Source organism: Cherax quadricarinatus, chromosome 71 (assembly GCF_038502225.1).
Source record: "Cherax quadricarinatus isolate ZL_2023a chromosome 71, ASM3850222v1, whole genome shotgun sequence".
In the NCBI taxonomy this organism is placed as follows: Eukaryota; Metazoa; Arthropoda; class Malacostraca; order Decapoda; family Parastacidae; genus Cherax; species Cherax quadricarinatus.
The window spans coordinates 11,118,765-11,144,460 of record NC_091362.1 but is presented as its reverse complement, the minus strand read 5'-3'; the positions used below and the strand labels follow the sequence as shown (position 1 = coordinate 11,144,460).

Sequence of the window (25,696 nt, the reverse complement as noted above, 5' to 3'; positions counted from 1 at the left end):
ACTCACCTAGTTGAGGTTGCAGGGGTCGAGTCCAAGCTCCTGGCCCCGCCTCTTCACTGGTCGCTACTAGGTTACACTCCCTGAACCGTGAGCTTTATCATACCTCTGCTTAAAGCTATGTATGGATCCTGCCTCCACTACATCGCTTCCCAAACTATTCCACTTACTGACTACTCTGTGGCTGAAGAAATACTTCCTAACATCCCTGTGATTCATCTGTGTCTTCAACTTCCAACTGTGTCCCCTTGTTACTGTGTCCAATCTCTGGAACATCCTGTCTTTGTCCACCTTGTCAATTCCTCTCAGTATTTTGTATGTCGTTATCATGTCCCCCCTATCTCTCCTATCCTCCAGTGTCGTCAGGTTGATTTCCCTTAACCTCTCCTCGTAGGACATACCTCTTAGCTCTGGGACTAGTCTTGTTGCAAACCTTTGCACTTTCTCTAGTTTCTTTGCATGCTTGGCTAGGTGTGGGTTCCTGGTGTGTGTGCATTTGTGTGTACTATATATATATATATATTTATTGATGTGCAAATAATTTTGGTAATTTAAGGTGTAGAATTGGCTGTAGCAGTTTACCTGGAGTTACCTGGAGAGAGTTCCGGGGGTCAACGCCCCCGCGGCCCGGTCTGTGACCAGGCCTCCTGGTGGATCAGAGCCTGATCAACCAGGCTGTTGCTGCTGCCTGGTTGATCAGGCTCTGATCAACCAGGAGTTGGAGCTGATGATGGTATAACTTGCTGTGTAGCTCTTGTGGTTGTCTCCGTGTGTTACCCAACACCTTATTCTGTTCTGCGTGGATGAGTGCTGGTGGTGGGTGAGGTGGGGCTGGTGGTGGGTGAGGTGGGGCTGGTGGTGGGTGAGGTGGGGCTGGTGGTGGGTGAGGTGGGGCTGGTGGTGGGTGAGGTGGGGCTGGTGGTGGGTGAGGTGGGGCTGGTGATTGTGGGTGGTGGGGCTGGTGATTGTGGGTGAGGTGGGGCTGGTGGTGGGTGAGGTGGGGCTGGTGATTGTGGTTGAGGTGGGGCTGGTGGTGGGTGAGGTGGGGCTGGTGTTTGTGGGTGTGGTGGGGCTGGTGGTGGGTGAGGTGGGGCTGGTGATTGTGGGTGAGGTGGGGCGGGTGGGGGGTGTGGTGGGGCTGGTGGTGGGTGAGGTGGGGCTGGTGGTGGGTGAGGTGGGGCTGGTGATTGTGGGTGAGGTGGGGCTGGTGGTGGGTGAGGTGGGGCTGGTGGTGGGTGAGGTGGGGCTGGTGGTGGGTGAGGTGGGGCTGGTGATTGTGGGTGAGGTGGGGCTGGTGGTGGGTGAGGTGGGGCTGGTGGTGGGTGAGGTGGGGCTGGTGGTGGGTGAGGTGGGGCTGGTGATTGTGGGTGAGGTGGGGCTGGTGGTGGGTGAGGTGGGGCTGGTGGTGGGTGAGGTGGGGCTGGTGGTGGGTGAGGTGGGGCTGGTGATTGTGGGTGAGGTGGGGCTGGTGGTGGGTGAGGTGGGGCTGGTGATTGTGGGTGAGGTGGGGCTGGTGGTGGGTGAGGTGGGGCTGGTGATTGTGGGTGAGGTGAGGCTGGTGGTGGGTGAGGCAAGGCTGGTGATTGTGGGTGAGGCAAGGCTGGTGGTGGGTGAGGTGGGGCTGGTGATTGTGGGTGAGGCAAGGCTGGTGGTGGGTGAGGTGGGGCTGGTGAATGTGGTTGGTGGGGCTGGTGATTGTGGGTGAGGTGGGGCTGGTGGTGGGTGAGGTGGGGCTGGTGATTGTGGGTGAGGTGGGGCTGGTGGTGGGTGAGGTGGGGCTGGTGATTGTGGGTGAGGTGAGGCTGGTGGTGGGTGAGGTGGGGCTGGTGATTGTGGGTGAGGTGCGGCTGGTGGTGGGTGAGGTGGGACTGGTGATTGTGGGTGAGGTGGGGCTGGTGGTGGGTGAGGGGCTGGTGATTGTGGGTGAGGTGGGGCTGGTGGTGGGTAAGGTGGGGCTGTTGGTGCTGGCGGTGGGTAGGGTGGGACTGGTGGTGGTGAGTGAGGGGGCTGGCGGTGGTGGGTGAGGTGGAGCTCGTGGTGGTGGAGGGGGGGCTATTGGTGATGGTTGTGGGTGGGTGGGGGCTTTTGGTGGTGGTGGGTGAGGTGGGGCTGTTGGTGATAGTGGATGAAGTGGGGCTGGCTGTGGCGGTGGGTGAAGTGAGGCTGATGGTGGTAGTGGGTGAGGGGGTCCTAGTGGTGGTGGTATTGGTGTGTAAGGAGGGGCTGGTGGAGGTGGTGTGAGGGGGGACTGATCTATTTACCTACCTGGAGGGTGTTTTGGGGGTCAGCGCTCCCGCGGCCCAGTCCTTGATCAGGCCTCGCGGTGGATCAGGGCCTGATCAACCAAGCTGTTACTACTGGCCGCACATATTCCAACATACGAACCACAGCCCGGCTGATCGGGTACTGACTCCAGCTCCCTCTTGAAGGCAGCCACGGGTCTGTTGATAATTCGCTTTATGCCTTGTGGGGAGGTTGTTGAACAGTCTTGGGGCCCGGACACTTATAGGCTTTTTTATTGTACTAATGGCACCTCTGCTTTTCACTGGGGGTATGTTACACCGTCTGCCCAGTTTTTTGCTCTTGAAGGGAGTGATTTCCTGTATGCAGATTTGGGACCAGTACCTCTAGGACTTTCCAGGTGTAGATTATGATGTATCTCTCTCGCCTGCACTCCAGTGAGTAAAGATCAAGTGACTCTAAGCGTTCCCAGTAATTAAGGTGTTTGACAAAACTTAATGTGTAGTAAAGGTTCTCTGTACATTCTCTGCATCTGCGATTTCGTCTACTGTGAATGGAGCTGTTAGTGTACAAAAGTATTCCATCCTAGAGAGAACAAGTGATTTACAAGGGATCATCATTGGCTTGGCATCCCTTGTTTTGAAGGTTCTCATTATACATCCTATCATTTTCCTCGCAGATGTGATAGTGACACTGTTGTGATTCTTGAAGATGAGATCCTCTGACATTAACACTCCTAAGTCCTTCACACTACTTTTTCACTCTAATGGGTGATTAGAGTTTGTAGTATACTCAATTCTAGCTATTATTTCCTCCATAACGGAGTAGTTGAAATTTGTCCTCGTTGAACGTCATATTTGTTTTCCGTTGCCCATTGTAAGACTTGATTTATATCTGCTTGGAGATTTACCGTGTCCTCAGTGGATGACAGTCTCATGCAAATTCTAGTATCGTCTGCAAAGGATGAGACAGTGCTATGGTTTTCATCTCTGTCTATGTCTGATATGAGGATGAGGAATGATGACGATGTGGAACAGAGCTTTTCACCGTGGCAACTTCCGACTTGACTCTTTACTATTTATGTTCGATTTGTTAGGAAGTTGTAAATCCATCTGCCCACTTTGCCAGTTTTTCCCTTTAGCGCACATTTTGTGCACTATTATACTATGATCGCACTTATCAAAGGCTTTTGCAAAATCTGTATATACTTCATCTGCATTCTGTTTGTCTTCCAGTGGTACAGTAGTTGCGAGAGGCAGGATCGACCTGCTCTAAACCCCTGTTGTCCTGGATTGTGTAGTTGTTGGGACTCCAAATGATTTGCGATCATGCTTCTTATAACTCTTTCAAAGATTTTATGATATTGGACTTTAGAGCTATTGGTCTGTAGTTCTTGGCTATTGCTTTGCTGCCACCTTTATGGAGTGGGGCTATATATGTTGTTTTTAGTGACTATGGGAGTTCACCCGTTTCTATGCTCCCTCTCCATAGCACAAATAAGGCATGTGAAAGATTTCTTGCAGTTCTTGATGAACAGAGTTCCATGAGTCTGGTCCTAGGGCAGAGTGCATGGACATGTTGTCATTGGCTTTATCAAAGTCCAGTGAAATTAGGGTTATGTCAGAAATTTGGCATACAATGACAGGGTTTTGAGGCTCGTTTATGAAAATATCATTTGGACTGTCGATCTCTAGACTGATTAATGGCTCACTAAACACAAAGTCATAATGAGACTTTAGTATCTCACTCATTTCTTTGTTGTCATCTGTGTAAGTTCCATCTTGTCTGAGCAAGGACCCGATACTAGATATGGTTTTTGCCTTGTTTTTGGCATACAAAAAGAAATATTCTTAATTTCTTTCGATTTTACATCAGTCACAATGGTTATGTCTGGTAGCGGTGAATAATACTCTTTGGATATATAGTCTTTAATTTATTGGGTTCTTGATACAGGCAATGTGTCTAGGCTTGCCCTGGGGGGGGGCAGCCAGGCCCCCCCAGCCTGGCGAGGGAGAGAGGAGGCAATTCTTGTAGTTGTGCACGAGTGAGAACAACACAGGGTGTTGCGGACTGAACTGAAGGTAGGCCTATAGCCACCAGGCAGCAGCACAGGTCTACTGGCACAGCTCCCCTAGTGGTACTCATGGGATTCAGGTATGGGATAGGCATACCCAGCTGGTGTCCCGTAGCTTGATCGCTAGCGTACTCAGCACACACACTGAGGTCCAGAGTTCGAATCCCCGGTACGACTGGCAAACATTAGGACGTGTTTCTATAAGACACCTGCTGTCCATGTTCTCCCATCGGTATAAAATGTGTACCTGGGTGTTAGTCGACTGGTGGGGGTCGCATCCTGGGACAAAACTGACCTAATTTGCCTGATATGCTCTGCATAACAAGCGGCTTTCTGTAAAGTAGTATGTCATTGATGTCAGTTAAGACTGTATACCATGTACTTGTAGAAATAAAGATATTATATTATTATTAGCTACATAGTTTGGGCACGCTACCCACCGTCGTCTCCGACCGTGTCAAGTGGCTGAATAAAACTTGGTCTCTCTCGCAGGAACCGGGCACAAGCACAAACTATAAAGCATGTATATATATATATATATATATATATATATATATATATATATATATATATATATATATATATATATATATATATATATATATATATATATATATCAGGGAGGGAAGAAAGAAACGGGGTGTGCTACAAACAGCATGTGTCAACACAGTGAGCCTGAGTGAGTATCACTACACACCTTCCTGCATCTGGACAGATACTGAAACACGTCAGGAGACAGGTGAGCTACGTATCAGGGTACTGTCTCGTCTGGGACGGAGAAGCAGTCGTCGTAGGGTAGTCACTGCAGGGTTCAGTGAGCCTGGGGCAGAACCTGCTGGTGCCCTCGATTGAGGCAGGACTTCTGGCCGTGCAACTCAGGGGGGCTTTTCTCCATTGGCATTGTTACTGTCGTAGGGGCAGTCACTGCCAGGAACTGCTCAGCACAGCTTGGTGCCAGCGAGAGGGTGAGTCATAGGATGGACGACTCAGGCGTATCTGGGAGTCGTAGCAGGGAAGAGTCTCTGACGTGAGGTCTGCGAGAGCTGTGAGCATAATTAAGTACTCTATACAGGATGCACTGATGTGACAGACTAGTGTCAGTTGACAAACTGTCACATCGGGTGACATGTAACATGAGGGGTTACAGTGGTCTGGGCTCAGACCACCTCATCAGAATATATGGAAAACTTGCACACCCGCACTGAACATGCAGTAATATTATTACAACATGGATTGTACTAGCAAATGATGCTTGTCTGTGCATTCACGAACATGTGAACACTGACTGAGAGGAATTAACATGTGACATTACGATGCTGAACCATTTCATTATTTCTTCTCTCAGTCGTTCTAGACATTACTGAAAACACCTTAAATTGCTCACTCTGAAACAGCAAATTGACACTGTCGATGTGACTTCGTGGTATGATGTCAAGCGTGATGTCGTGAGGTGACGTCATGATTTGATGTTTTGCTCCATTATTGTTCAAATTTCATTGTACAATCTCTTAGTATTTAAATAATCAACTACCTCATTTTGTGATTTTACTAGTAAGCATAAATCACCTTATGTGATTTTCTTATTTACTATTGTTCGCTTGAACATTAGCTGAATTGATACTTTCTCTGTCCATATTACTACCTCATATTTTTTTTAAATACTACAATTGATATTACTTACTAAAATTAATAAATATCATTTTTACTAAAATTTCAATTTACTCTTAACATTTTTGACATTTAATAACCATTACTTGACTAATTACCTTTACCTGTTTTAATACCACATTTACTATCCTAGATTACTCTTAATTACCTTGTACTGCCATATAACCTCAAGTATAACTACCAGTGCAATATTGAATGAAATAAACATTACTATTTCACTTTTTTGTAATCATTATTACTTACTAAAATTTTATTAAACACCATATTTACTACCAGTCAATTTTACTTTTGTACATTAAACATTATTTTATACTTCCCATAACATTTTGTTGCCAAATTTTCAAGTTTTTATATTCAACCCCAACCTTGTATTATCCTTTGTACCTGTGTACCTGGGTACCTGTCTACCATCTTACTATCATATTATAACCAAGACATTACCATTGTGATTTTTTTACTATTATTCTTTTGTACTTTAATTGTGAATTTTATTTTGTCAATTTAAATCTATAGTTATAACCTTGATCTTGTCAACAACCCATACCAGACTCTAGTGCAATTGCAAGTACCATTTCAAATTGTATTTTTATATTATAAGTTTATATTATAATTCCTACCATCTGTCCATTTAACTTTGCTTACCATTACTTAATTTTAGTCCCTTTTATATTTTCTCCTTTATTTTAGCTTTATATAACTATCCTAGTTTATATATCCACAACTGTTAAAATAATCAAGGTGCTATTCTCAGGTGCTAAAGTAGAATAAGCTCACAATCTTGCCATTATATTCCAAAGCTCTTTTATTCACAACCTATATTAGTCCCTTTTTATTATAATTTTAAACTATAATTATAACTTTAAAAAATTACCTTTATAGTACTACCTACTATCATATTCCCAAGCACTATTATATGATCATCACTTTATTTGTATTAGTCCCTTAGCTCATTATTTTACATTTGTTAAATAATTCAGGTGCTATTTTTTAGCTTAAGACTATTTACTTTGTTTTATACTTAATTCTAACTATAGATTCACTACAAATCTTATGATTACAAGCATTGATCCTGATACCAACCTCTTATTTAATGACTTAAATGAATCAAACAGTTACTGTAATTACTACACTGCAGAACAATCAAAGGCACTTCTCAGTGCCAACAACAACATAACTATCTTTAACTACAATATCAGATCATTAAGCAAGCATTACGATGACCTCATAGCATTACTAAATTCCTTACATGCCAATATGTCCATCATTACACTAACTGAAACCTGGCTAAAGCCTGATAGTACAGATGTCTATGCCATTCCTGGTTACACAGCCATACACAACTGTAGGCCAGACCAACAAGGGGGTGGCACAGCCATATACTACTCAGACCAACTAGAATGTATCACTAATACTTGCACAAGGGATGAACATGGGGAATATATAATAGCTAAATTCAAATCCAAATACCTACAAAAACCTCTCACATTGATAAACATCTACAGAGTTCCACAGTCAAACATTAGCCAATTTAGTCAAAATCTAGGAAGTATGATAACTGATGCACGCATGAACAAAGATCACTTACTACTCTCAGGTGACTTCAATATAAATCTCCTGCAAGACCAGGACCCACACGTTACTGAATTCACAAACACAATGAGTAACTGTATGTTACTACCAACAGTAACAAAACCTACAAGAGTTACAGAGACTAGTGTTTCCCTACTTGACCACATCTGGACCAACACCATATCCCCTTTAAAATCAGGCATAATTACAGATAATACCACAGACCACTACCCTACTTTCCTCATAACAACTCTTGGTAAACTACCCCAAGACACTACTAAAGTCACCTTCAGACTTCACAATGAGGCAGCCATTAATAACTTCGCAACAGCATTAGCAAACATTGATTGGCACACTGAGCTAGAAATCTATACAGATATTGACGAATGTATTAATAATTTTCTAAAAAAGACCCAATACCTCTATAACAAGCACTGCCCTAAAAAAACTAAACAGATGACAGCAAAGAGACTGAACAGTCCCTGGCTAACACCCAGCATTCTCAAATCCATAAATACAAAACACCAATATGAAAAACAGTACAGAATGGGTCACATAACCAGAGACCAAACAAAACGTTACTCGTCAATCCTAACCAGCCTGATAAGAAGGGCAAAAAAATTGTATTATGAGAACAGATTATCCAACTTACGAGGTGATATAAAAAAGACCTGGAAAACACTATCTGAAATTCTGGGAACAAAAAAGATATCACGAAATAGCGAAATAAAATTAGCAAAATCAGATGAACCCCAACTCCCACCAACAGAAACAGCAAACAGACTCAATGATTTCTTCTCCACTATAGGACAAAACCTTGCCCATAAAATCCCAAGCTCAGATACCCCACCAAATAACTACCTCACCGGCAACTACCCGAACACACTGTTCCTAGCTCCGACTAACCCATACGAAGTCTCCCTTATTATCAATGCACTAAAAAACAAGGCAGGAGATTTAAGTACCTTACCACCCTTTATATATAAAAAAGTGTCACAAGTGCTATCTCCAATCATTGCAACACTCTTTAACAAATCCATTGAATCCTCCACCTTCCCTACAGTACTCAAAATAGCAAGGGTCACCCCGATCCACAAAGGAGGAGACCAAACAGAGTTGAATAATTATAGGCCAATATCCAACTTACACCCTCTCTCAAAAATCTTTGAAAAACTAATTCATAAACGAATCTACTCCTACCTTATCTCCCAGAACATACTCAACCCCTGCCAATTTGGATTCAGGCCTAATAAAAATACTAATGATGCTATTATACACATGCTAGAACATATATACACTGCAATAGAGAAAAAAGAAGTCCCACTGGGGATCTTCATTGACTTACGTAAAGCTTTTGATACAGTTGACCATGACTTGCTCCACGTAAAATTGTCACACTATGGTATAAGAGGGCACTCCCTCAATTACCTCAAGTCATACCTCAGCAACAGAAGCCAATATGTGTACGCAAATGGGGCAAACTCTTCTGCGCAACCAATTACAGTTGGTGTCCCACAGGGAAGTGTCCTTGGCCCTCTTCTCTTTCTCCTATACATAAATGACCTTCCAAATGCTTCGCAATTACTCAAACCCACACTATTTGCAGATGACACTACATACGTCTTCTCTCACCCGAGCCCAGTCACACTAGCCAATACTGTAAATACCGAATTACAGAAAATATCTACCTGGATGAGGACTAACAAACTTACACTAAACATTGACAAAACCTACTTCATTCAGTTTGGTAACAGAGCTACAGATGTCCCTCTTAACATAATGATAAACGGATCACCTATCACAAAGCTAACAGAGGGAAAATTCTTAGGAATCCACCTTGATAATAGACTCAAATTTCATACACATATACAACAAATTTCTAAGAAAATTTCCAAGACTGTAGGCATACTATCGAAGATACGGTACTATGTTCCACAGTCAGCCCTCCTGGCCCTATATCACTCTCTTATTTACCCCTATCTCACCTATGGAATTTGTGCATGGGGCTCAACAACAGTTAACCATCTCAGACCACTAATTACCCAACAAAAGGCTGCAGTTAGAATGATAACAAATTCTCACTACAGGCAGCACACTCCACCAATATTCAATACACTAAACCTACTCACCATACAAAACATCCATACTTATTACTGCACCTATTACATACATAGAACACTTAACTCTGATATTAACCCTCCCCTCAAACATCTCCTTGCCAACCTCAACAGAACACATGACCATAACACAAGGCACAGATCACTCTTTGATGTTCCTCGTGTTCATCTCACACTATGCAAAAACTCAATGCACATAAAAGGCCCTAAAATCTGGAATTCATTACCTGTAAATATAAAAGAAACACTACCTGTTTATAAATTCAAGTCTCTACTCAAAGATCACTTACTCACCCAAAACCAAATAAATACTGAATAACTGAACCTTATAAATTGTATATCTTAAATGTTTCTCACAATTATATCACATAAATGTTAAACCTAAAACCCAATCTAACTTTATTATTTTTTAAATACACTACCTAACAGAATCCTTCATATGACCTGTCTTTGTAATACTCACTTGTGCTTTATAGTAATCTGTTTACATTAATGTTTTATCACTGACTTCATCATTGCTTAATTAATCTTAAGTTAATTTTAAGCCAGCCCGTAATGCTATGCATAGTATAAGTGGCTTTGGCATACTGCTCTTATCTGTATTTTTTTGTACCTCTGTATGTGTGCACAAATTTATAATAAATAAATAAATAAATAAATAAAAGATGTGGGGCAGGCATCTTGGATGACATCGCGAGGTGCCGTCAGGCAGCAACAGCAAACAGACGACGCAGTTAGCTGAACAGCGCTGCGAAGAACTTCTGTGGGGGTGTGAGTAGTAGGCTGCACTCAGGACGGTAACACACTGGAAAAACACCATGCTCACTTAAGGCTACAGCAGCTGAGACATGTGCTTTGAACATCTGGCTTGATCAGGCATAGACAGCACGTGGCTTGGACATCTGGCTTGATGATCCATATGGCTTGGTAACCCACTTGGCTTGATACACACACCTAGTAACTTACATGGCTTGATCCACGTGGCTTCGAATGTCTTGGGCACTCGGATACACAGCTCTGGCCAGGAATTCACACGGAATTCACAGTGGCCCGTGGCCTGTTGGCAAAAGCTCTCGCTTCACACGGTGAGGGTCCGGGTTCGATTCCCGGCAAGGGTTGAATCAATGGGCGTGTTTCCTTACACTGGTTATCCATGTTCACCTATCAGTAATAATGGGTACCTGAGTGTTAGTCGACCGGTGTGGGTCGCATCCAGGGACAAAATTTACCTAATTTGCCCGGAATGCTCTGCATAGCAAGCGGCTTTCTGTATGATAGTGTGTCATTGATGTCAGCTAGACCTGTATACCTTGTACATTTACTTGTAGAAATAAAATTATTATTATTATTATTATTATTATTATTATTATTATTATTATTATTGTTTCTAATAATAATAACACAGAGGGAGTGGGAGCGTTGAGTGGCGGTGATGGTGGGAATGTGGTGGTGAAAAGTGAGGCGAGGATCCGCCATCTCCCTCACTCATACACACACTGTAAGCCCAGGCTGGACTCAGCCACCTTGGGCGTGAAAACACCACAAAACTCGCCTCTGCATGCTGAAATAACCGTGGAAAGCTGAAGCAACAGCAGCTACATACAGGTGACGCTAAACATGTGACTTAGCAACAGCGTGGGATGCTGTGGGACCCACTGACGCCGCTAAGATTTCCTGAGAAAATTCATCGAATTTGGGCCTGAATTCTGTTTGTAACTGTGTCTGGATGATTAAGAGGAGAACTTGAGAGATGGATGTTGCTTGTACAAGTAGATGAAGGAGGCCATGACTTCATCTTCCTTCCTCCCTCCGGGCAACCACAACTGTCGCAAACACCGCATACCACCATTTATATCAATCAAAATGGTTATGTCTCTGGTAGCGGTGAATAATGATACTCTTCGGAGGACGTCTTTGCTTTATTAGGTTCTTGATACAGGTAGTGTGTCTAGGCTTGTCTAGAGGGACTTCTTGCTTGTAGACTGTCTGCTGAATGAGGACAACACTGGGTGTTGTGATTTGAGGTGAAGGTAGTCCTATAGCCACCAGGTGGCAGCACAGGTCTACGGGCACAACTCCCCTAGTGGTAGTCATGGGAAACAGGTATGGAGCAGGTATACCCAGCTACAATTTCACTAATTGCTTTTAGCTCCTCCTGTCTCTTCTGGATCCTGTTAGAATCATTTAATTTAAGCTCAATATTCTCCACTTCCCTGGTCAATGCTTCTTTCCGTATTTCAGATAATCTGACCCCCTTGAGGATCTCGGTGATTTTTCGCCTTCTCCTGTAGAGGGAACATCTCTTTAGTTTTCTTTTTCTCTTCTTATTCTTAGGGCAGTATGCCTTGAGCATACTTCAGCTGCCAGAATGTTGGTGGTGGTGCTGGGTGAAGGGGCTGGTGGTGGTGGTGGATGAAGGGGCTGGTAGTGGTGGTGGATGAAGGGGCTGGTGGTGGGTGAGGGGGGGCTGATGGTGGGTGAAGGGACTGGTCTACGTGCCTCAGTGCTCGTCTTGTTCTCAGGTGACTGGTCCAGTACTGGCCTCCCCTGGTGTTGTGTACACCATGTGGGGCCAACAAGCACCTGGTCTTTCGTGTCACCACACCATCTCTACCCCGTGTCACCACACCATCCATCCCCAAGTAATAGCTTCAATGTTTCACTAGTCTACTCAGGTCTTGTCTCCAAGACAGAATTCTATTATGTAGATCAAGTATGGCTCATCCGCAGCCCAGAGCAGTAAGTCACATTCACTGACTTAACAGGTTCATCCTAAGTTGAATTCTGAGTTACTTGCTCTAAAATGTGTTAGGCCTGAACAGAAACCTGATAGGGCCTCCTGGAGCCCTTTAGTTAATTTTGTTTGTCATTTGAAGTGCATCCATTTACTGGTCCATTAATATACACAGGGATATATACACCCAGTGGTGTATTTCAGTGTATATGCTGAGAGTTTAGTTCAATCTTTATTTTAGGGCCTAAAATAGTCTTGTAATAATGTTGGTAGAGTTGCTTACAATATGTTAGGTAAAAGGACACAAGTGCAGCTTATGTGAAATCTTATTGTGGCAACGTTTTGCTGTCCAGGAGCTTTGTCAAGCCAGCTTGAAAAAGCTCAGGGAGAGCGAAACGTTGCCATAATAAAATGTCACATTAGTTGCACTTGTGTCCTTTTACTTAAAAAAGTATTCTTGTCTGGATGTAAACAAGGTTATGGACAGCATTAATTAATGACCCTAGTGTAGTTGATAGCCCTTAAACTCCATTAACTAACCGTTAACATTCAAGTTAATTTTAACTTTGAATGTCTGGTGTTCAACTCATACTGTGGCATTGTTATTCTGAAGTGCTTCCCCTTCACCAGTTATAAACTTAACTGTGGCCCACTTGAATACAGAGATTGTTGACCCTTACTAATGATGGTACTAGTGAAACTGCACACCCATGAACGTTTCTCACTAATAATAATAATCTTTATTTCCACAGGTACAACTTATACTGACCATAATTTACATCAGTGACATACTATATAGAAAGCCCCTAGTTATGCAGAGCATTTCAGGCAACTTAGGTCAGTTTTGTCCCTAGGATGCCACCCACACCAGTCCACTAACACCCAGGTACTTATCTACTGCTAGGTGAACAGAGACAGCAGATGTCTTAAGGAAACGTCCCCTGTTTGCACATGTACTGGGGATCGGACCACGAACCTCAGTGTGTGAGCTGAGTGCGTTACCAACTTAGCTACTGTAGCCACGGAAGTTAATATTTATGTACTGGGGAAAGGGTGGACACGGAAGTCAATATTTTTGCACTGGGGCTGAAGTTAGACACGGAAGTTATGATCTCCAGTAAACTTCAAGAAAATTCACGAATTGAGCCATAAACTGTGCCGTATTTATTTAGTTCTAAAAAAAAATTTCAAATACACCAACTCAAAATTTATTTTAAAGCCACTCTAGCGTTTAAAAACTCCGAATAAATATCTGAAGAAACCGCGGAGAGAGGATGTGTGAAGGCAGGTCCAGTGTCAGCCTACAGCATCTTGCCCGGGCAGCCAGAGTGTTGTTGTGGCTACCCAGACCAACAAGCTGTGGCCATATTGTTCAGGACAGTGGAAGGTCTACTGTACAGGTTAGGTTAGGTAAGATGCCGTCAGGAAACAGGAGAAATGCTTCCTGACGAGGGTCTTAATCAGATGATGACCCGCCTTTGGAGCTTTGGTCATCCGACCGAGGCCTTCCGCTGGCTTACCGGTCCACCCCTTTAAAAATTATTGTCATTTATAATCATGTACATTGCGATGTTGTCTACTGGAGATTATAATCTATTATTAATAAATATTAATTGCTGAAGTAAGTCATTGCTCAGGATACCTTGTTTACCTGGAGTTTACCTGGAGAGAGTTCCGGGGGTCAACGCCCCCGCGGCCCGGTCTGTGACCAGGCCTCCTGGTGGATCAGAGCCTGATCAACCAGGCTGTTGCTGCTGGCTGCACGCAAACCAACGTACGAGCCACAGCCCGGCTGATCAGGAACTGACTTTAGGTGCTTGTCCAGTGCCAGCTTGAAGACTGCCAGGGGTCTGTTGGTAATCCCCCTTATGTGTGCTGGGAGGCAGTTGAACAGTCTCGGCCCCCTGACACTTATTGTATGGTCTCTTAACGTGCTAGTGACACCCCTGCTTTTCATTGGGGGGATGGTGCATCGTCTGCCAAGTCTTTTGCTTTCGTAGTGAGTGATTTTCGTGTGCAAGTTCGGTACTAGTCCCTCTAGGATTTTCCAGGTGTATATAATCATGTATCTCTCCCTCCTGCGTTCCAGGGAATACAGGTTTAGGAACCTCAAGCGCTCCCAATAATTGAGGTGTTTTATCTCCGTTATGCGCGCCGTGAAAGTTCTCTGTACATTTTCTAGGTCGGCAATTTCACCTGCCTTGAAAGGTGTTGTTAGTGTGCAGCAATATTCCAGCCTAGATAGAACAAGTGACCTGAAGAGTGTCATCATGGGCTTGGCCTCCCTAGTTTTGAAGGTTCTCATTATCCATCCTGTCATTTTTCTAGCAGATGCGATTGATACAATGTTATGGTCCTTGAAGGTGAGATCCTCCGACGTGATCACTCCCAGGTCTTTGACGTTGGTGTTTCGCTCTATTTTGTGGCCAGAATTTGTTTTGTACTCTGATGAAGATTTAATTTCCTCATGTTTACCATATCTGAGTAATTGAAATTTCTCATCGTTGAACTTCATATTGTTTTCTGCAGCCCACTGAAAGATTTGGTTGATGTCCGCCTGGAGCCTTGCAGTGTCTGCAATGGAAGACACTGTCATGCAGATTCGGGTGTCATCTGCAAAGGAAGACACGGTGCTGTGGCTGACATCCTTGTCTATGTCGGATATGAGGATGAGGAACAAGATGGGAGCGAGTACTGTGCCTTGTGGAACAGAGCTTTTCACCGTAGCTGTCTCGGACTTTACTCTGTTGACGACTACTCTCTGTGTTCTGTTAGTGAGGAAATTTTAGATCCATCGACCGACTTTTCCTGTTATTCCTTTAGCACGCATTTTGTGCGCTATTATGCCATGGTCACACTTGTCGAAGGCTTTCGCAAAGTCTGTATATATTACATCTGCATTCTTTTTGTCTTCTAGTGCATTTAGGACCTTGTCGTAGTGATCCAATAGTTGAGACAAACAGGAGCGACCTGTTCTAAACCCATGTTGCCCTGGGTTGTGTAACTGATGGGTTTCTAGATGGGTGGTGATCTTGCTTCTTAGGACCCTTTCAAATATTTTTATGATATGGGATGTTAGTGCTATTGGTCTGTAGTTCTTTGCTGTTGCTTTACTGCCCCCTTTATGGAGTGGGGCTATGTCTGTTGTTTTTAGTAACTGTGGGACGACCCCCGTGTCCATGCTCCCTCTCCATAGGATGGAAAAGGCTCGTGATAGGGGCTTCTTGCAGTTCTTGATGAACACAGAGTTCCATGAGTCTGGCCCTGGGGCAGAGTGCATGGGCATGTCATTTATCGCCTGTTCGAAGTCATTTGGCGTCAGGATAACATCGGATAGGCTTGTGTTAATCAAATTTTGTGGCTCTCTCATAAAAAATTCATTTTGATCTTCGACTCTCAGTCTGGTTAGCGGCTTGCTAAAAACTGAGTCATATTGGGACTTGAGTACCTCACTCATTTCCTTGCTGTCATCTGTGTAGGACCCATCTTGTTTAAGTAGGGGCCCAATACTGGACGTTGTTCTCGATTTTGATTTGGCATAGGAGAAGAAATACTTTGGGTTTCTTTCGATTTCATTTATGGCTTTTAGTTCTTCCCGCGATTCCTGACTCCAAAAGGATTCTTTTAGCTTAAGTTCGATGCTTGCTATTTCTCTGACCAGTGTCTCCCTACGCATTTCAGATATATTGACCTCTTTTAGCCGCTCTGTGTTAACATAACTAGTTCAATTGTTGAGGAATGATCCTTTGTATTGGACTGATGAAGCCACTGTCTGGCGAAACGTTTCTTCAGTAAAGATACCCAAGAGTTGTACATGTGTCTAATTTATTAACTAGTTCACACTGTGGGATGTACTATAATTTGAAAAGTTTTCTTGTTTAATACCAAGCTGACTGTGATTCACTCCAAGCTGACTGTGATTCACTCCAAGCTGACTGATTCACTCCAAGCTGACTGTGATTCACTCCAAGCTGACTGATTCACTCCAAGCTGACTGTGATTCACTCCAAGTTGACTGTGATTCACTCCAAGCTGACTGTGATTCACACCAAGCTGAATGTGATTCACACCAAGCTGACTGTGATTCACACCAAGCTGACTGTGATTCGCTTCAAGCTGAATGTGATTCACTCCAGGCTGACCATGATTCACTCCAGGCTGACCATGATTCACTCCAGGCTGACCATGATTCACTCCCGGCTGACTATGATTCACTCCAGGCTGACCATGATTCACTTCAGGCTAACCATGGTTCACTCCAGGCTATGATTCACTCCAGTCTGACCATGATTTGCTCCAAGCTGATCATGATTCACTCCAGGCTGACCATGATTCACTCCAGACTGACCATGATTCACTCCAGGCTGACTATGACTCACTCCAGGCTGACCATGATTCACTCCAGTCTGACCACGATTCATTCCAGGCTGTAATTCACTCCAGGCTGACCATGATTCACTGCAAACTGATCATGATTCACTCCAGGCTGACTGTAATTCACTCCAGGCTGACCATGATTCACTCCAGGCTGACCATGATTCACTCCAGGCTGGCTGTAATTCACTCCAGGCTGACCATGATTTACTCCAGACTGACCATGATTCACCCCAAGCTGACTGTAATTCACTCCAGGCTGACCATGATTCACTCCAGGCTGACCATGATTCATTCCAGGCTGACTGTAATTTACTCCAGGCTGACCATGATTCATTCCAGGCTGACTGTAATTCACTCCAGGCTGACCATGATTCACTCCAGGCTGACCATGATTCACCCCAAGCTGACTGTAATTCACTCCAGGCTGACCATGATTCACTCCAGGCTGACCATGATTCACTCCAGGCTGACCATGATTCACTCCAGGCTGACCATGATTCACTCCCGGCTGACTATGATTCACTCCAGGCTGACCATGATTCACTTCAGGCTAACCATGGTTCACTCCAGGCTATGATTCACTCCAGTCTGACCATGATTTGCTCCAAGCTGATCATGATTCACTCCAGGCTGACCATGATTCACTCCAGACTGACCATGATTCACTCCAGGCTGACCATGATTCACTCCAGGCTGACCATGAATCACTCCAGGCTGACCATGATTCACTCCAGGCTGACTATGACTCACTCCAGGCTGACCATGATTCACTCCAGTCTGACCACGATTCATTCCAGGCTGTAATTCACTCCAGGCTGACCATGATTCACTGCAAACTGATCATGATTCACTCCAGGCTGACTGTAATTCACTCCAGGCTGACCATGATTTACTCCAGACTGACCATGATTCACCCCAAGCTGACTGTAATTCACTCCAGGCTGACCATGATTCACTCCAGGCTGACCATGATTCATTCCAGGCTGACTGTAATTTACTCCAGGCTGACCATGATTCACTCCAGGCTGACCATGATTCACTCCAGGCTGACCATGATTCATTCCAGGCTGACTGTAATTCACTCCAGGCTGACCATGATTCACTCCAGGGTGACCATGATTCACCCCAAGCTGACTGTAAGTCACTCCAGGCTGACCATGATTCACTCCAGGCTGACCATGATTCATTCCAGACTGACTGTAATTTACTCCAGGCTGACCATGATTCACTCCAGGCTGACCATGATTCACTCCAGGCTGACCATGATTCATTCCAGGCTGACTGTAATTCACTCCAGGCTGACCATGATTCACTCCAGGCTGACCATGATTCACTCCAGGCTGACTGTAATTCACTCCAGGCTGACCATGATTTACTCCAGGCTGACCATGATTAACTCCAGGCTGACTATGATTCACTCCAGGCTGACTGTAATTCACTCCAGGATGGCCATGATTCACTCCAGGCTGGCCATGATTCACTCCAGGCTGACCATGATTCACTCCAAGCTGACCATGATTCACTCAAGGCTAACCATGATTCACTCCAGGCTGGCCATGATTCACTCCAGGCAGGCCATGATTCACTCCAGGCTGACCATCATTCACTCCAGGTTGACCATGATTCACTCCAGGCTGACCATGATTCACTCCAGGCTGGCCATGATTCACTCCAGGCTGGCCATGATTCACTCCAGGCTGACCATGATTCACTCCAAGCTGACCATTCTTCACTCCAGGCTAACCATGATTCACTCCAGGCTGGCCATGATTCACTCCAGGCTGACCATGATTCACTCCAGGCTGCCATGATTCATTCCAGGCTGACCATGATTCACTCCAAGCTGACCATGATTCACTCCAGGCTAACCATGATTCACTCCAGGCTGGCCATGATTCACTCCAAGCTGACCATGATTCGCTCCAGGCTGATCATGATTCACTCTAGGGTGGCCATGATTCACTCCAGGCTAACCATGATTCACTTCAGGCTGACCATGATTCACTCCAGGCTGACCATGATTCACTCCAGGCTGGCCATGATTCACTCCAGGCTGACCATGATTCACTCCAGGCTGACCATGATTCACTCCAGGCTGACCATGATTCACTCCAGGCTGACCATGATTCACTCCAGGCTGACCATGATTCACTCCAGGCTGACCATGATTCGCTCCAGGCTGACCATGATTCGCTCCAGACTGACCATGATTCGCTCCAGACTGACCATGATTCACTCCAGGCTGACCATGATTTACTCCAGGCTGACCATGATTCACTCCAGGCTGACCATGATTCACTCCAGGCTGACCATGATTCACTCCAGGCTGACCATGATTCACTCCAGGCTGACCATGATTCACTCCAGGCTGACCATGATTCACTCCAGGCTGACCATGATTCACTCCAGGCTGGCCATGATTCACTCCAGGCTGACCATGATTCACTCCAGGCTGACCATGATTCACTCCAGGCTGACCATGATTCACTCCAGGCTGGCCATGATTCACTCCAGGCTGACCATGATTCACTCCAGGCTGACCATGATTCACTCCAGGCTGGCCATGATTCACTCCAGGCTGACCATGATTCACTCCAGGCTGGCCATGATTCACTCCAGGCTGACCATGATTCACTCCAGGCTGACCATGATTCACTCCAGGCTGGCCATGATTCACTCCAGGCTGACCATGATTCACTCCAGGCTGGCCATGATTCACTCCAGGCTGACCATGATTCACTCCAGGCTGCCATGATTCACTCCAGGCTGACTGTAATTCACTAAGAGATTCGGGATAAGAAAATGATGTACCTTTACCCTTGGTGACTTTCGATTTTTTTCTGTTCCCAGAGCCCGGCCTTGGGCCAGGCTCGTCTGGTTCTTGCCTGGCCAACCAGGCTGTTGCTGCTGGTGGCCCGTTAGCCCACACATCCACCACAGCCTGGTTGATCTGGCACCCGAGGAAAAGTTATTGCCAATAATTGTATTTTCAGATTATTTTTCTTCCGGACAGATACTCATCTAAATGATTATATTCATTACTCTGCTTATAGCCGTTATTCTTCTATATCTGCATTTTTATAGTACCTAAAATTAATATTATATATAAGGGGAGCAGTAAACCCGTATGGGTCATGTAGTGCCTGTTCAACAGCCTGGTATTAGAGCGTTCAAAATACCTTCTTGGATTTTCTAAAAATCTGTAACTCAAACGAGTTCCATACGAGTTATGTAAACTATCACAGTTAATTGTCTACTACCATCCCTCAATGACCATCTCAGTTTTACTCTTATGATAAGATATTATTATTATTATTATCATCATAACGAAGAGCTAAACCCACAAGGGTCATACAGCGTTGATGATAAGATACCATGATTAAGGAATACCATGATTAAGAAACAAGACAGAAATAACACAGTAGAAATGCCTGAGCAAAATCATAGCATTCTAATAAGCTATCCTGATTGTATAATTTTTATTAGTTATTTACAAATTTTATGGCTGCCCGAATTACACTTTATAACAGGGATCTTCTGTGAGGTAGTTTGTGTATGTCGGTTAATCCTCTGTCAGTTGTTGTTGTTTTTTTAATACACATCTTGAGATGAAGTATCCTAGTTCATGTGTGTGTGTGTGTGTGTGTGTGTGTGTGTGTGTGTGTGTGTGTGTGTGTGTGTGTGTGTGTGTTAAACATACTAAAGACTCGGGTATTTCTCTTCTGTTATTCACTGTATCTCTTTGTTTTTAAATTTGTAGAAGTGACTTAGAGTTAAGGAAGACCTTATTGAGGAAGATTTACTTTTAATGTTGAGGGAAAATCTTGTGTGTTGTTAAGTTGCTGGAATTATGTTGTGTCTAGTGTTGTTCACAGTCTGGGGGTCATCTTGGGCAACACAATGCTCTTCTATCATTAACAATGTACATGGGAAAGAAAGACAGCATAACACTTTAGAACCTACAACCAGGCTGTCTGCTAAGAAGAACTGTCTGCTTCTCTCTAGATTAAGGACTGTCGTGTATTAATTATCTGAATATTTGAGTCAAGGATAGTAAGAATAGACCGTAAATTAAGCCAGCTGGCAGAAGACCCTTTTACCATCTTGTAAAGAATGGTCAGTATATGACTCTCAAAGATATTTGATGTTAGGAGGTGCTGCTGGAATACAGTTGTCTGGTGCGAGACTTGCCTCTTTACTCGTCTGTGATGCTGAATACACCGTCTTTAATATAGAAATAATACCTACCAAGTTAGGTGAATTGCCTTTGTATATCACAATATGCGGTTAGGAGTTATTGATCAGTGGTATGCAGCTGTGGTAACAGTGGTATGTAACAGTGATCTGCCACAAGAGTACGATGCAGCAGTGGTACTCGACAGTGGCACAAGATCCTCACCATCATCTTTGTTCCTACAATATCTCTGATATTTTCTGATAATATGATGAAATCTTGTATCCCGGATGTTGATGGTGTTCTGTTATTGTACCCATGAAACCCTTGTGTTCTGTTATTGTACCCATGAAACCCTTGTGTTCTGTTATTGTACCCATGAAACCCTTGTGTTCTGTTATTGTACCCATGAAACCCTTGTGTTCTGTTATTGTACCCATGAAACCCTTGTGTTCTGTTATTGTACCCATGAAACCCTTGTGTTCTGTTATTGTACCCATGAAACCCTTGTGTTCTGTTATTGTACCCATGAAACCCTTGTGTTCTGTTATTGTACCCATGAAACCCTTGTGTTCTGTTATTGTACCCATGAAACCCTTGTGTTTTGTTATTGTACCCATGAAACCCTTGTGTTCTGTTATTGTACCCATGAAACCCTTGTGTTCTGTTATTGTACCCATGAAACCCTTGTGTTCTGTTATTGTACCCATGAAACCCTTGTGTTCTGTTATTGTACCCATGAAACCCTTGTGTTCTGTTATTGTACCCATGAAACCCTTGGTCCAATATTCACACTTTCCACACTATCTTTCACTCCACTAAGTTGCTGCAGCAGTGTGCTGTAGGAACTAAAACCTTACCTGGAGTCTACCTGGAGGGTATTCCGGGGATCAACGCCCCCGCGGCCCGGTCCATGACTAGGCCTCCCGGTGGATCAGGGCCTGATCAACGAGGCTGTTACTGCTGGCCGCACGCAATCCAACGTACAAACCATAGCCCCGCTGATCCGGCACCGTCTTTAGGTATCTGTCCAGCTCCCTCTTGAAGACAACCAGGGGTCTACCGGTAATGCCCCTTATTGCTGGTGGGAGGCTGTTGAACAGTCTTGGGCCCCTGACACTTGTTGCGTTTTCTCTTAGTGTACCAGTGACGCCCCTACTTTTCACTGGGGGTATGTTGCATCGCCTGCCAAGTCTTTTGATTTGGTATGGAGTGATTTCTGTTCGCATATTAGTATCTTCCTTGTTAAGTATCTAGACAATCTCTTTGCTGAATGTTATGACAGTCCTACATCCTCTACCTTAAAGCCAACTCACTTTTGCTTGGCTGTGCCTACTTAAAGCCTAAACTCATTTTGCTGAGGGCGCTGATAGGCATATCCTTCCCAGACTTCATGCAGCCCTAATTCTCTCCAGACTAGACTACCAAGTATATTCCTGAGCCTCCCTGGCTACTCTAACGAAACTCAGTGCCATTCATCATCAGGAATTACGTTTGTCTAAGGCGTTTCGATCTTCCTCGATGGAGAGCTTGTAAAGGAAAAAACACGTCCTCTATAATTTAACAGACACTAGTTTATTGCATTAACTAGGATGTTAATATTACACCTTAACTAACCCTTACAACTTAAGCCATCTCTGTGGTGTGTGATCCATACGAGTTTAGCACTTGTTTTCGAATATAATCTACACTTGGAAAATCCTAAAAGGAATGGTCCCAAATCTGCACACAAAAATCACTCCCTACGAAAGTAAAAGACTGGGCAGGCGATGCAAAATACCCCCAGTGAAAAGTAGAGGCGCCATTGGTACACTAAGAGAAAACACAATAAGTGTCTGGGGCCTAAGACTGTTCAGCAACCTCCCACCATACATAAGGGGAATCACCAATAGACCCTTAGTTGTCCTCAAGAGGGAGCTGGACAGTCGGCGCCGGATCAGCCGGGCTGTGGTTCGTACGTTGGACTACGGGCGGCCAGCAGTAACAGCCTGATTGCTCAAGCCAAGATCCACTGGGAGGCCTGGTCGTGGACCGGGCCGCGGGGATGTTGATCCCCGGAATACTCTCCAGGTAGACTCCAGGTAGCAGGTAGACTTTCAACAGAACTGGAGTTCCTATTACCGGAAATTATCATCTCTGAAGATGGTCAGTGGTTGTAGTGACCGAAAAGGATGAGAGGGAAATGGGTGGTGGTAACACTGTTGTTGTGGCCATGCAAGGAGATCGGTGGTGTGGTGGTGTTACTGGTGATGCTAGTAGTGCTAGTGTGGGACGTAGGTGCTTGTGCTCATGATGTTGATAGTTGTGATGGTAGTGATATTGGTAGGGTTGTAGTTATGGGAGTGTTGCTAGTAGTAGTAGTGATGATACGGGGTGTTGTTACGAGTGATGGTAGCAGTAGTGGTGATAGTGATTGTAGTGATGGTAGTGGTATTGGTGATGGTAGTTGTTGTAGTACTGGCATGATGGTAGTGTTGTTAGTAGTGATTGTAGTGGTTACAGTGACATTGGTTGTAGTGAGGATATTGGTTGTACTGAGGGTAGTGGTTGTAGTGATTAGTGGTTGTACTGATGGCAGTAATTATAGTGACAGAAGTGGTAATTGCATTGTTAGTGGTGATGCTACCTGGAGGTTACCTGAAGGTTATTCCGGGGATCAACGCCCCCGCGGCCCGGTCCATGACCAGGCCTCCCGATGGATCAGGGCCTGATCAACTAGGCTGGTTATAATCATGGCAGTGGTGGTAACATTAGTGATGTTAATGATTGTAGTGATGCTAGTAGTTATAATCATGACAGTGTTGGTGACAGTAGTGATGGTAATGGTTGTTGTCACCAACTGCAGAAGGTGTAAACAAGCCATACCACGGGAGGGAATAGAACCCGCGATCAGAGTCATAAAGATCTCTGATCGCGGTTTATATCCCCACCCATGGTATGGTTTGTTTGGTATCGTGTCATTACGATTTCGTGAGTCATGCAGTAGGTGTGTTGTAGACTCGTAGTACCGACTTGTACCACACAAACAACCACCAGTAACAGTAGTTAAGACACATGTAGGTTTCTCCAGTTGAATACAGAGGCAGCAGCAGCAACAACAACAGACGTGGTGTAACAAAAACCCTGACTGTTAGAGTCGAACTCTTCTCCAGGTTGAGGGACTGATCACCTCAAAACTGCTTTTCGAGGATGATGGACTGATTATATCGTCTTTACGTCATCATTGCTTATGCCGCCTCCTCTTTATTCGACTGAAGAAGCCTACTGTGTACGCGAAACTTTTCGGAATAAAGATACCTAACTGTTGCATATGTGTTTGACTTGTCGGTATTGTATACCATTGTTATACTCACACCAGTAACAGCGTCACAAACATTACTCAACAACGAAAGAATTTACTTTAATATGTTTATTATGCTCCCCAGACCCATCCTGTGGGTGGTAATAAAAAAATTACAAAGGTACATAATGGGTCCAGAGGTTCATTGATGACCGCAAAGTTTTTACAACTGAACAAGTTACAGTGGTAATTAACTATTTACATGTTTATATCTGATCACAGTCGTAATGAGTTATTTATGAAAACATTAATTAGGTCACACACACACACACCAAATGCAAAGTCATGAAGATCGGGGAAGGACAAAGAAGACCGCAGACAGAGTATGGGCCAAGTGGCCAAAGACTGCAAACCTCACTCAAGGAAAAGGATCTTGGGGTGAATATAATACCGAACACATCTCCTGAGGCGCACATTGACCAGATAACTGCTGCAGCATATGGGCGCCTGGCAAACCTGAGAATAGCATTCCGATACCTCAGTAAGGAATCGTTCAAGACTCTGTACACCGCGTACGTTAGGCCCATACTGGAGTATGCAGCACCAGCTTGGAACTCACACCTTGTCAAGCACGTCAAGAAATTAAAGGAACTAGTCTTGTTGCAAAGGTTTGCAACAAGACTAGTTCCAGGGCTAAGGGGACTGTCCTACGAAGAAAGGTTAAGGGAACTTGGCCTGATGACACTGGAGGACAGAAGGGTTAGGGAAGACATGATAACGACATACAAAATACTGCAAGGAATTGACAAGGTGGACAGAGACAGAATGTTCAAGAGATGGGACACAGAAACAAGGGGTCATAATTGGAAGTTGAAGACACAGATGAGTCAAAGGGATGTTAGGAAGTATTTCTTGTATTTCTTTAGTCATAGAGTTGTCAGAAAGTGGAACAGTCTGGCAAGTGACGTAGTGGAGGCAGGAACCATACATAGTTTTAAGACTAGGTTTGATAAAGCTCATGGAACAGGGAGAGAGAGGACCTAGTAGCGATCAGTGAAGAGGCGGGCCAGGAACGATGAATCGACCCCTGCATCCACAAATAGGTGAGTACGCACACACACAAAGTGGTAATGTTTTATTTACAGTGAGTAAAGTCAGGGTATTTTTCCAGAATGGTTTGTAATATACCACTGTGGATAAAGTACTTTGACATTTTCTGAACTGTCCTGAGTGAAATATGTTTGAATGTGATGATCTTTCCAGCACATAGTGACGCAAGGTGTAACAATTGTCCGTCAGACAAAGTTTACATTTCGTCGAGAGAATTCGCTCAGAAATAACGTGTGAGATTTACATGGTATATTCTTCCCTCACCAGATCACTACAGCATTTAAAAATATTCAAGGATTTCAACCTTGAGGAGTGTTTATATGCTGAGAGTTTACTTTCATTCTTATTTTATGTA

At 44.3% G+C, this 25,696-nt stretch overlaps 1 protein-coding gene across 1 annotated transcript in view; it reads left to right on the top strand.

Annotated features, from left to right (window-relative positions):
• LOC128700291 (solute carrier organic anion transporter family member 74D) overlaps positions 1 to 25,696 on the top strand; it is an 876,841-nt gene that overhangs the window by 259,211 nt on the left and 591,934 nt on the right. The gene's annotated exons all lie outside the window — the stretch shown is intronic.